This window comes from Sturnira hondurensis, unplaced genomic scaffold, assembly GCF_014824575.4.
Source record: "Sturnira hondurensis isolate 20B ecotype Veracruz unplaced genomic scaffold, ASM1482457v3 Scaffold0023226, whole genome shotgun sequence".
In the NCBI taxonomy this organism is placed as follows: domain Eukaryota; kingdom Metazoa; phylum Chordata; class Mammalia; order Chiroptera; family Phyllostomidae; genus Sturnira; species Sturnira hondurensis.
Window position 1 is genome coordinate 175,660 of NW_028095857.1, and position 13,718 is coordinate 189,377.

The 13,718-nt window shown below is 41.6% G+C and overlaps 1 pseudogene; it reads right to left on the reverse strand.

Annotated features, from left to right (window-relative positions):
* Positions 1-7,189: 7,189 nt before the first annotated feature.
* The window catches only part of LOC118980728 (ATP-binding cassette sub-family F member 2-like), a 50,291-nt pseudogene continuing 43,762 nt past the window's right edge, over positions 7,190-13,718 (reverse strand).

Consider the following 13,718-nt stretch of genomic DNA (forward strand, 5'->3'; position numbering starts at 1 on the left):
GCCTCTTTAACAAATAGTGTTGGGATATTTGGACAGTTACATGAAAAGAAAAAAGAAAAAATGAAAATTGACCACCAACTTACACTATACACAGACAAAAAAAAAAAACTAAGGTGAATAAAAGAGTTAAATATAAGTTGTGACACCTGACCCTGCTCTGCCGCTGACTCTACCCCTCTTACCAGTCTGGCTGAATGGTTCCTTGTTGTTGGTCTTCCATACAGTTCAATTTTCTGTGTTTTGGCTGCGTTTTTGTTACTAAAACTTTGTTGTCTTTAAACTTGGTTGTGTGAGGAGGCACAATGTTTCCACCTATGCCTCATCTTGGCCAGAAGTCATAATTACATTAGCCAAGATTAAAACAAAGGAGAGAATCCTAGAAGAAGCAAGAGATAAAGGGACAGTCACCTACAAAGGAGTTCCCATCAGACTGTCAGCAGATTTCTCAAAAGAGACCTTACAGGCCAGAAGGGGCTGGAAAGAAGTATTCCAAGTCATGAAATCCAAAGACCTACAGCCAAGATTGCTCTATCCAGCAAAGCTTTCATTTAGAATGGAAGGGCTGATAAAGTGCTTCTCAGATTAGGTCAAATTCAAGGAGTTCATCATCACCAAGCCCTTTTTATAGGAAATGCTAAAGGGACTTATCTTGAAAAAGAAGATGAAAAATATGAACAGTGAAAGGACAGCAAACTCACAGTTATTAACAACCACACCTAAAACAAAAGCAAACTAAGAGGACAGCTAGATCAGGAGCAGAACCATAGAAATGGAGATCACATGGAGGGTTAGCAACAGGGCAGTGGGAGGAGGAGAAGGGGAGAGAAAGTACAGAGAATAAGTAGCATAGACGGTAGGTAAAAAAATAGACAGGGGGAGGGCAAGAATGGTAGGGGAAATATAGAATCTAAAGAACTTGTGACACATGGACATAAATGAAAGGGGGGAAATGTGTGGGAAGGGGGTGTGCAGGGTGGAGGGGAATGAAGGAGGGGAATAGGACAACTGTAGTGACATAATCAATAAAATGTATTTGAAAAAATTGAGCAAAAAGTAGAGTTTGTATATGCTGCTTCCCCTCTTCAGTTTTCATTATTATTAACATCGTGCATTAGTATGGTACATTTCTGACAAATTTTGAGCCAATAGAAATACACTATTTTAACTATAGCTCATAGTTGGCATTAGGGGTTCACTCTTTGAATTGTATATTCTATGAGTTTTGACAATAGTGCTGAGATAACTATTATAGTATCCACTACTATAGGTTTATAGAGAATAGTGTTTTACTGCTGTATACATCTCTTATGGTCCCTCCACCTACCCTTCCTTCTCTTCCCAAGAACCTATGTCAAACCCTGATTATTTTGCTGTCTCCACAGTTTTGCCTTTCCTGAAATATCAGGCATGTGAATGAAACACCTTGGAAATGAATCCTTTAGGCCCAGTCAAGCCTTTACACGACTGTTGACACAGTGACATCTTAATTGCAACCTTGTATGTGAGACCTTGAGCCAAAAGGACCCAGTTAACATACTTCCAGAATAATGCCTCACAGATATTATGTACATTTTATTTTTTAAGCTGATAGATTTTGTTGCTATTTTGGTATAAAGTTTTGATGTGATTTGTTGTGCAGCTGTAGATTACATCTCTATCTGTAGCCTTAGTGTATGTTTTGCTTAGTCCCTTTTTTTACTTGTTTCATATTCCTAATAGTCTACTCTGTAGACTGCCCTGTATAGATAATTGAGCATCCTAAACATCTTGGATTTAGTTCATTTCTGCTCATGTGTATTCACTGAGTCCTGGCACCAGTAACTTTTGCTGCCTCTCTCAAATTATGAATCAACATCAACCAAAGCAGAAAAGTAGAATAAATGGTTTTCTTCTATAGGTGAATAGTATCTTCTTACTTTATTTTGGTGTCTTTTATGGCTTGGATGAAATCGTCAACCTCCTCTTTCTAACTCTTGTCATATTTATGTGGGCCAAATCCCTAGGAATTGAAATCCATTGTAGTTACTGGACTGGAACAGAGCTAGCACTCTGGCTTGAACCCTATTTGCTCAGCTGGATTCCAACGCCCTAAACTGGAGTTTGAATCTCAGCTGTACCACCCATTGGTATAAAGTCTGAGTAAATTAATTTATATAAACTGATTTTTCAACCCTAAAATATGGATAGGTCTTACTTTATAGAATCCTTAATGAAAAATAAGATCATAGATGTTAAGTTCTTAGCCTAGTGTGTGGTTCACAAAGGGCATGCACATATTGTTAATCCTTTTCCTTCTTTGCAGTGTGCCCTGGGGAGTGAATCTTTTTTGTGACATTCCAGATGTATAATATAGCCACCCATTCGACTACAGTTTGCCCTGCCAAAAAAATCTACCTGTTGGGTCCCTCCTCCAGACTAAGCTTCCTTGGGTACTAATTTCAAACTGTTTCAGTTTAAATTCAGCACTCCCCTTTGACTGCTAAGATCTTAAGTCAGTATTGTGCCCTCTATGAGGGACAGGTACCTTAATTCTGGCCTCCTCCACCTTTGTCACTGGCCATCTTTGGAGTTTCCAAAATGTCATTAATTATTTCTGTGTTGTCACAATCTGGGGTTTATTGACTTTGATTTTAAAAAAGAGGCTATTTTTACTCCATTTTATTTATTGCCCCTTTTGTTGAATATTAATTGACTGTAGAGATTTGGGTTTGTTTATGGGCTCTTTGTTCTATTCTATTGGTCTATGTGCCTGTTTTTATGCCAGCACCAGGCTGTTTTGATTACAGTGGCCTTGTAGGATAATTTGATATCAGGTATTGTGATACCTCTTTGCAACAGCATGGATGGAACTTGAAAGCATTATGCTGAGTGAAATAAAGCCAGGTGGTGAAAGACAAATACCATATGATCTCACCTTTAACAGGAAGATAAACAACAAAACAAACAAGCAAGCAAAATAAAAACAAAGACACTGAAATAGAGAACAGGGGGACAGTGACCAGAGGGGAGAGGGGAGGGAATTTCAGGGGAAAAACAGGAAAGATTTACAGGAACTAGTATAAAGGACACATGGACAAAAACTAAGGGGGGTGGAAATGGGAGGGAGGTGGGGAGCACTGGGGGGTGGGCTGGGAAGGGGGTAAAAGACAGAAAACTGTTAGTGTTTTTTCCTCTTCCCTTTGAAGAAATGCATGCAGTAGGAAACTCCTAAGCCTGTCTTCGCCAGTCCTCAGAGCCCTTAATCCCACAGGTGGGGGTTGATTCACCTCTCTGTGAAAGGCTCTGACTGACTGCAGCAATTCAAAGGCTTTCATCTCCTGCGTTCCAGACCCAACCTGCCACTCTCACAGGAGGTTTGACCTGAATTCTCCACTGTGACCTCCCCTCTACTGATGAGCCATGCTGGGTTGAGCCCTCCCATTCCTTCAGTGTATTCTCTGCCTCTGAGTTTTTGGTTAGCAAAGCCACTGCACCCCTAACCCCTCCATACTCACTGGCATGGGAGGTCTAGTCCCTGAGAAGCCTAGGATCTTGCCTCAGCTTTCATTTTAAGAGAGTTTCTGTATGGCCCCTACACTGTAGTCCCAGTTGCTAGTGGTTCTGTTCTCCACCCACTCCCTTTCCCCTAGACAGTCTTTCAAGGTTAGGGCTGTCCACCTCCTTTCAGAGCCTCCAACAGTTTTAGATAGAATTTCTCTCTGAGTATTTTCCATATGGCATTGGGAAAGGCCCCATAGCCATACTATAGTGCAAGGCAGTGGTGGCGTGCCGACCCTGCTCCCTCCAGAGATCTTCATCCCTGGGCCTGCCTTTTCCCCTCATGCTGTTTCTGGATCTACACCTCGCAGGACTTCTCACCTTCCTGGTAGTTCATGGGTCCTGAGCTGATTTACATTTGCCTTGACTTTGTGGAGGCAACAGTGCTGGGCTGGACAGTGGTGGTGATCCAAGTAGAAAGCCTGGGCCATTGTTCCACTGGAATACCCTGGTTCCTGCATCCTCCTGTGTATCACCACACTCTAGTCCGCATATGTGCTCACTCACAAATGCTTTCACTCACTCTCCACTCTGTGTTATGACTTCATATCTGGTCCATGTCAGATATGACTTCATATCTGATCCAGCTCTGGCAGCACAAGAAGGGAGCTTCCAGCTAGCTATTCTGTTATCAGTTTGGATCTCCTTTTTTTTTAACAGTAAAGTGAAAAGTGTGTCAGATTGCTTTGCTCTATTTTTTATTCATAGGTCATTTGATACTTTAAAATTTGTATTTTTGTTCAAGTAAAACTAATTATATTTATAATGACTTTGTGTATGATCTTGGTCCTTTATTTTTTCAAACTGTAAATGTTAGTTTTATACTAGAAGCAGTGATAAAATTAATACATCTCCTTTTCCTCCTGATTTCTTCTTCATCTTCTCAGCAATACAGTTTAGTTAGTAATGTTATATTTTTAGCACTTTCTTATGTAGTGTTTGAAAGGCTTATTCAACTATTGCTGGCATATCATGAGGAACAGTGGGAATGGTCTACCCTAGGTATAGCAATAAGGGAGTATATTGTCTATAAAGAATTTAAAAACAATAACAAAAGTGACAACATGTCCACTTTTCATTAATACTATGTGCCAGAAATTCTAATCTATGTCAATGATAAAATACTCCTTCCTTCAGAGGCATACACGGTCACTCTAGCTATTGACCCCGCACTCCTTGGTGTACAGCTTTATTGTATTACTTCCTTACCAAATTTTAAATTATTTATTTTTTGCTTTTTAAAAAAATTTTACCCTTTGTAGATATCACACAGGTCTAAAACTCATACTGTTAAATAATTATTTAAAAACCAGCTCTGGCTGTTTTAGCTCAGTGGATTAAGTGTGGGCCTGTGAACCAAAGGTCATGGTTTTGACTCCCAGTCCAAGAACATGTCTGGGTTGCAGGCCAGGTTCCCAGTTTGGGACATCTCAGAGACAACCACACATTGATGTTTCTCTCCCTCTCTTTCTCCTTCCCTTCTCCTCTCTAAAAATGAACAAACAGTAAATAAATAAATAAATAAAATCTTAAAAAACAAAAAAAACAAAAAACTAATCAGTATGAAGCCCCTGATCCAGAGCTCAAAATAAGTAGCACAGACTTCTGGCCAAGATGGAAACACTGTGCCTCCTCACACAACCAAGTTTAAAGAAAACAAAGTTTTAATAACCAAAACACAGAAAATTGAACGATACAGAAGTCCGACAACAACGAACCTTTGAGCCAGACCAGTAAGATGGGCAGAGGCAACGGCGGAGCGGGGTTGGGCAGGACAAATCTGCCGAACGGACCTCAGTATGTAGTCAGCTGTTGGTGGATCCCAGGTGCGGGGTAGCAATGGGCGGACCTAGCGAGGGTGCAAGGCGGCAGGCTGACTGCCATCACACATTTGCACGCAAATAAACCAGCAAAGGAGCTAGCAGTGAGATGGAACTCGCAGACCCAAGCAGCAGGAAGCAGCAGAGGGGACCGCCATTGCCCCTCTTTGACCTCACCCCCACATACAGTGTCACAACCCAGTGACTGAGTTGCCCCCCACCCCGGTGAACACCTAGGGCTCTGCTCCTCATACGTAGAAGGCTCAAACAGACCAAAACATTATGGCTCAAGAAGAACTCAAAGCCTCAGAGCCAATAACTCTAGGCAACCAAGAAATAGCCAACCTATCAGATGCATAGTTCAAAATACTGGTGATCAGGATGCTCACAGAACTGGTTCATTTTAGTCACAAATTAGAGGAACAAATGAAGGCTAAACTAATTGAAATAAAGGGAAATGCACAGGAAACCAATAGTGATGGAAAGGAAACTGGGACTCAAATCAATGGAGTGGACCAGAAGGAAGAAAAAAATGACCAAACAGAAAAGGATGAAGAAAGAAGAATTTAAAAAAAATGAGGAGAGTGTTAGGAACCTCCAGGACATCTTTAAACGTTCCAACATCTAAATTATAGGGGTACCGGAAAAGGAAGAGTGATAAGTGGAAAGCTTATTTGAACAAATAATAAAGGAGAACTTCCCCAGTTTGGCAAAGAAAATAGACTTCCAGGAAATCCAGGAAGCTCAGAGAGTCCCACAGAAGGTGGACCCAAGAAGGAACACACCAAGGCACATCATCATTACATTAGCCAAAATTAAAATGAAGGAGAGACTCCTAGAAGCAGCAAGAGATAAGGGGACAGTCACTTACAAAGGAGTTCCCATCAGACTGTTAGCAGATTTCTCAAAAGAGACCTTACAGGCCAGAAGGGGCTGGAAAGAAGTATTCCAAGTCAAGAAACCCAAAGACCTACAGCCAAGATTGCTCTATCCAGCAAAGCTTTCATTTAGAATGGAAGGGCTGATAAAGTGCTTCTCAGGTAAGGTCAAATTCATGGAGTTCAGCATCACCAAGCCCTTATTACATGAAATGTTAAAGGGACTTATCTAAGAAAAAGAAGATGAAAAATATGAACAGTGAAAGGACAGCAAACTCACAGTTATAAACAACCACACCTAAAACAAAAGCAAACCAAGAGGACAGCTAGATCAGGAGAGGAACCATAGAAATGGAGATCACATGGAGGTTTAGCAACAGGGGAGTGGGAGGAGGAGAAGTGGGGAGAAGGTACAGAGAATAAGTAGCATAGTTGGTAGTTAAAAAATAGATAGGGGGGAGGGCAAGAATAGTAGGGGAAATACAGAATCTAAAGAACTTGAGACACGTGGTCATAAACTAAAGGGGGGGAATGGTGGGGGAGGGATGTGCAGGGTGTTGGGGAATGAAGGGGGGAATAGAACAACTGTAATGGCATAATCAATAAAATATATTTTAAAAAAAGAAGCACAAAGGAATGGAGGTGGTAGGCTGATGGTTATTCCTCCAACATCATCAAAAACCAGAAAATCAGGATTCTAAGCTCCTTCATGGGCCAACCAGGGTGTGGACCCTTGTGATAACTCTCAGGTGCCTCTCACTGCATCACTTGGTGTCAGGAATAAGCAAGGGGCTGGTGGAAACAGCCATCTGAGTCCAGACATAAATATAATTGGAAGGACAGGTATTCTCCAGCTACAGATAGGATCACAGAGTTTAGTTGTGGTATGTGGGGACAAGGGAGGGTCTGGGAATACGTATTGCAGCAATGCGGAACTGTTTTTCCCCAGGAATTCTACTTTGTTTGGACAAGGCAGGAGTACATACATTTGTGGGTCTTCCTGATGGTCCGAGGCTCCTGGCCAGCTATCTTAGACTTGAGGTCTTCCTTGAAGGCCATGTCTCCAGTACACTTGTTGATTTTCTGCCTCTTGAAGACCCAGATTTCTTGTGCGACCTGCTGACTGAGCCTGATATCATGGCTTACCAGCATCATACCACATTAAAACTCATTGATAGTATCTGCCAGGATGTTGATGGTCTCAACATCCAGGTGGTTGTGGGCTTGTCCAGAAACAGTATGTGGGGTTCTACCTGGGCACCCAGGCCAAACACACTCGGCACTCCTGCCCATCAGACAGGTTCCCGATCAGGCTCAACTGCTGTTTCCTAGTGTGACCATATTGCCCAATGATCTTTCTCACTTCTTCTTTCTTCTTAATCTCTGAATAGCACTTCATTGTGTACTGCAAAGGCAAGAGGTCTAATGTGGTGGACTCTGGCCTGCAGAGTCCACCTATTGTGACTGAAGACGAGAATGAATGCACAGGCGGCAACAATTCTGTGAAGAAAAAGGGAACAGCACAATTACTCTCTCATGGGGAGAGTACCTACAGATGCCTCAGCCACTCTCTCAAGAGGGGAGCGCCCTCACCGTTGCCTAGACAGGCTTTTATTGTTTTCTTTGGGTCTTACATCAGAGAAAGATTTATTATCTATTACACACAATATTATTGTCTACATTCTATGTACAATCAAGAAAATGAAAATAACATGCAGAGGGGAATGGTGATGAGCTGATTAGCTTTGTCCTTGGGAAAACTCATACAGGCTTTGTATATTACCTTGAAGATAGACAATACGCATTTGTTGTTTTAGACCAGGGTGATGGAGTTTCAGCAAGAGCAAGCCATGACAGTCTGTATGCATTTTCTAGGCCTGATTCCCAAGGGAAAACTCGGTTTGAAGGTCTGGCTCCTGCCCACCACTTTACTTCTGTAGGTTTTCCATACAGAGCTGAGTCACATTTGCTAGACTGAAACAAACCGGTCCCCTACAATTCCCCCCCGCCCTTTTTGAGGATGATGATATAATGATAACCTTTATATCACACTCCCTGATTGAGCTGAGAGTTAAATTACTGTGATTGGAATTCCATATGAGGCCCCTGTACTTCTCAGGGATTGACCTCAGTCACCTCTGCAAGGCCCCTACTCACATAGGAATGCCTGAGATCTCAAGCTAGAGGGAGGAATGCCTCTTATCTTTGGTGCCTCAGCAAGAAGCTCAGACACTCACGAACATCTCTGTTAACTAACCTCTGAGTTTTCAAAGCAATCTTCGGAGTCCAGTTGAAACTGAAACTTATTCACTATTTGCTTTTATGTTCACAGGCAGGCAGAGGGAAAAGGCATAGTCAAAAGGGCTACAAAAGGCAGCTTTTAAAGAAAGAATGCACACAGGTGCTTGCAAAAAAATAAGCTAATTGAAAGGACAATTCATTGCTCTCTCTCCCAAGCTACCTCTCCTGGCATGGCCTGTCATGGGTAGCTTTGTTGTGGTGAGCACCCATATGGATTTTAAATGCTCAACCTGCGCCCATGGGGTGTGGCAATTGCCAGAGAGAGAGAGAGAGAGAGAGCAAGGCTCCTGCTTACTAAAGAGAGTGTGGTCACATGAGAGGGCAACCTTGGAAAGATACCCTTTTCCCCTAAAATACAACACACCCTATGCCCTCTGAAAAGCACTTGGGGTCGTTTGCCCTAACCTGGACCATTGCACATGTTCCACCCATGTTGGTGTGTTGACCACAACGACTGCTGATAGCCTTGGCTGATAGCCTTTGCGTCCATGTTCAGGGGCCAGATGTGGCAGACTCCAGCCAGCAGAGTCCACCTGTTGTGGCTGACAATGAGGATAAATGCACAGGCAACAACAATCTTGAGGGGGAAAAAGGAACAGCATGACTACTCTCTCAAGTGGAGAGTGCCAATGGATGTCTCAGCCACTCAAGGGGGGAGTGCCTATGGATTCCTTGGCCACTCCCTCAAGATGGGAGTGCCCGACCCTTGCCTAGACAGGCTTTTATTGTTTCCCTTGGGTCTTACATCAGAGAAAGATTTATTATCTATTACACACAATATTATTGTCTACATTCTATGTACAATCAAGAAAATGAAAATAACATGCAGAGCGGAATGGTGATGAGCTGATTAGCTTTGTCCTTGCGAAATCTCATACAGGCTTTGGATATTACCTTGAAGATATACAATACACATTTGTTGCTTTAGACCAGGGTGATGGAGTTTTAGCAAGAGCAAGCCATGACAGTCTGTATGCATTTTCTAGGCTTGATTCCCAAGGGAAAACTCGGTTTGAAGGTCTGGTTCCTGCCCATCACCTTGCTTCTGTAGGTTTTCCATACAGAGCTGAGTCACATTTGCCAGACCAATACAAACCAGTCCCCTACAGTCTAAGTCAAGGGGCTTTTTTAAATGCTGATGACCTTGATGTGAGAATATGTTTGTACCATCCTGTCTATTAATATTAGCTATCAAATTAGCAGCTTCAGAAGAGATGACTTCTCCACTCCATTGGGCCCTGCCAAAACTACTTTTATGTCAAGATCAATATCAAATTCTAGAATGTTGTAGATGCAAGGCCCATCTTTTGTATACTTGAAGCTGTCATTCTACTCCATCATGACGCGTGGAATCTTACTCCATGGTGGGAAGTAAAATGACAATATCTTGTTGCTCACAGCCTTGTCATTCCTGATGCCATCATTTTCTGTATTCTCCTTGTTCTGGGCAAGCAGGTTAACCTCAGCACTGCCATGACCGAACCTGGCAATGTAGTTATTCATGTGAGCAATCTGATCTTGCTTCCAGTGAAATAACTTCAGCTGATTCTCCAGCTCCAGACATGTCTTCACATATTCATCATAATCACCCATAGAATAGTTCAGTTTCTTGTTGTGCATGTGAATGATGTTGGTGCAGACACAATTCAGAAAGTCCTGGGAATGAGAGATGAGGACCAGGGTGCACTTAAAAGCTTTTAGATTCTCTTCCAACCACCCACAAGAATTGAGATCCAGATGATGGGTATATTTGTCTAGGAGCAGCCTGAAAGGCTAAATGAAGAGGGCTCTGGTGATGGCACCCCTCATCTTCCAGCTCCCAATGAAATCTTTTACTTTCTTGTGATGCATGGCAAGAGTGAAACCCAGTCCTTGTAGGATCCATGAGGCCTCATCTCCATCTTTTCAGCATCCAGTACCTCCTATGAGATTTATGTGAAAATCTCATAGAACTCTTTGAATATTTCAGGGAGAAATATTCAAATCTATCATTATAGTGCAAGGTTTCAACAAACTTTTCTCAATTGGTATGTTAAGGAGACAGACTTTACTAAAACTACGGAAGATTTAGACAGTATAATTAGTACATTTCATTTAATGGGCATATATAGAGAAAATCCTGAACTGGACAGTTAGAAGATAGGTATGCCTTTTCTTCATAAGAACACATTCATGAAAGCTTAATACATATTACATATAGCTAAGCTATAAAAATTTCAGAGAATTGATATCATGCAGATTAATTTCTAATGATAGTACAATGAAGTTGGAGTATCAATAACAAAAAGAGAAAGGGCACTGATAGTTTCAGAAATGAAAAATGCATGTCCAAATCACCCATCAAACAAATAAGAAATTATAATAAAAAGTTTTAAATGCTTAGAAATAAATGATAATAAAATTACTAAAATTAAACCTTTTAAAAGCAGCGAAGTTGATATCTCATTTCCAGGCTCTCAAACTAAATTTTCAAGGACTTCGTTTATTACTGCCTCCAAGCCCTTGCTAGTGCTAATTGCTCCCTCTCCCAGAAAATATTTTTCTGTTCAAGTTTTCTAAATTTCACCTTCAGTTTCACCTCATTTGTGAAACTTTAGTATCCACTTGTTTGCTAATTGTTCCTCATTTAGTTTTGCACTCCAAACTAGATGGTAGTTTTTGAGTGGGCAGGGACCTAATCTTACTCTGTTTCTGCTTTGCATTTTCTCATAGTACAATATAAGGTAACACCCCCTCCTCTCTCCCTGTCTATTTGTGCTCAAATAATGGCTTTGAAATTGACAGCAGACTGACAGTGACCAGAGGGGAGAGGGGAGGGGATAATGGAAGAAAAAGGTGAAGGGTTTACAGAAATGATTTAAAAAGACAGTTGGACAATAACAAGGGAGGGTGGAAATGGGGGAAGGAGGTGGGGTGGGCTGGGATGGTAGAAAGGGCTGGGGTAGTGAGGAGGGGTGGGAGCAAAAAGCAGAAAACTGTACTTGAACAACAATGAGAAAAAACACTAAGAAGCAGGTATATTATTGTTGTAGACCGCTCTGCCTGGTTCTAGGAATTGTATCTCAACCCCTTGTGGCTAAGGGGGAGGGACGATCTTTGGAGTGCCAGCTGTAGGAGACAAAGCTTGTCTCTGGTAGCAAATCCTGCCTCAGTTTCCTCTCCCTGCCCCCAAAGCTTGGTTGGAAGTCAATGAGGGGGTAAGACCCCTCACAGTGGGGGGCAACCTAAGACAGACTGGATCACTTGGGAGGCCTTCATGGAAGGACTCAGGGTGGAGGGGGCTGCAACAAAGAGCAATGGACTCTGCCCCCCCCCTCCCCATCGCTTTGACAGTCCGAATGCCCATGTTCTCTGGGAGAAACGCTTCCTGGCTCTAATCCCCTTAAGCCTGAATACCTGTTGGGGAGGGTGCAGCTCCTTGCCTTGCTAGAGAGTGTCCTGAGGAAAAATCTGGCGTCACAAAGATTTCATGATAAACCTGTGAAATCTGCTCTGCTAAGAGTGTTTTCATTCATATGTTAAGGGTTCCAGCAAGAAATCCTAAAACTGTTCCTGACAGACTCTGACTCATACTAAGTCCTCAGATTTCTTTGAAATGTTATCTACTGTTTGATCCTTGCCGCCCTGTGTTCCTGTGCATTACAACCCAATAAAAGGCCCTGGAGGAAGGGGCCTGAGGCCTTTTCCTCCCTGGAGAAACTGGCCGTTGCTGGCCTTTTTCCCCTGAGAAATTGGCCACTGGTTATGGCCTTTTTCCTCTGGGAAATTGGCCACTTCTCCTCCCCAAGCAGATAACATCCTGTCTCAGTCATGATTACTTTCATCCGTGGTGGCTGGGGAGACTTGCGAGGATAGTCACCCCCACATACTATGAAGAAAAAATGCCTTTGAATGATTTATAAAATCATTTTACCTACTCCAATGAACTATAATTGCAGCCATTGTTTAGAACAGTATAGCATGAAAGTATGTTGCTGCCATAGACCACTTGCTTTCTAGCTTGCTTTATTCTTCTTAAAGACTTGATTTATAGAATGGAAGACTATTTGTTCCTTAAAATCAAGGTCTTAATTTGAATACAACACCTGTATCTCTTGCTAAATATATCATTACCAAGTTTAAGTTCATTTTCAGGGGGTGAAAATATACTTAACATGAAAGTAGTGACAAGAAATGTATAACCAGAATCAGAATAAACAAAACCAAGTCTTCAATCAGTTAAAATTTTACACATTTTATATTTCATTTGGTATACTAATAATAGACCAAAACACTAGACAGGTGGAAGTGCTTGAGGGCCATTGAGCATTTAATTTTCTTAAAGTGGCACAATTACAGAAACACCTGTGTTAAATATCCAAGCACTGATTTTCTATGAAAATATTCAGTGTTTAATGATGCTCCAAATTCATGATTTGTTTTGATAGACTTGGGGGGCTTACAATGAGTAAATGGCAGTTTTATTGTCAGGTAAATTATTACACTTTATAAATTAGTTGAAGCTATCCATATACATACCTACTAAGCACATTATGGAAGCAGTAATGCATGCAGAGTGAGACAACTTCAAAAATGTTCTGTTTGCTCTTTGATATCACAGCAGAAAGAGAAACAGAACAAAACCTTAGTCTCTCTTCTTTATCTCTTTAGAGGTTAAAAAGTCTCTTTGACTTTTTTTTTTTTTAAGATTGGGCTTTTGTAACCCTACCCAAAAGGTTGTACAAAATAGCTAAAATTACTTCTAGGGAGCCACTGATACAACTTTGATGTTGATAAAACAAAAAAGTAGGAATGCAATCATGTCAGCCTATAGCTTGTAATATATATTTAAGGGAAAGAGAGGGATTAATTCTTTCCAGATGAGGAAAGAAAAAAATGAATGAGAAAATAAAAAGCACATTCATGTTTTTTCTTTCTTTTTTTCTATTGAGTATGCTATTACAGTTGTTCCAATTTTTTCCCTCTTTGCCCCATTCCACCCAGCACCTCCACTCCCTCCAGCTATTACCCTTCCTTTGTTCATGGCCACGGGTTGTGTAAGTTCTCTGACAACTCCATTGCCTATACTTGCTCTTAACATCCCCCTGCCTATTCTGTAACTACCAATTTGTACTTCTTAACCCCTTCACCTATTCCTCCCATTCCCCCAGACCTCTCTCCCAACTGGCCACATTGGAATGTT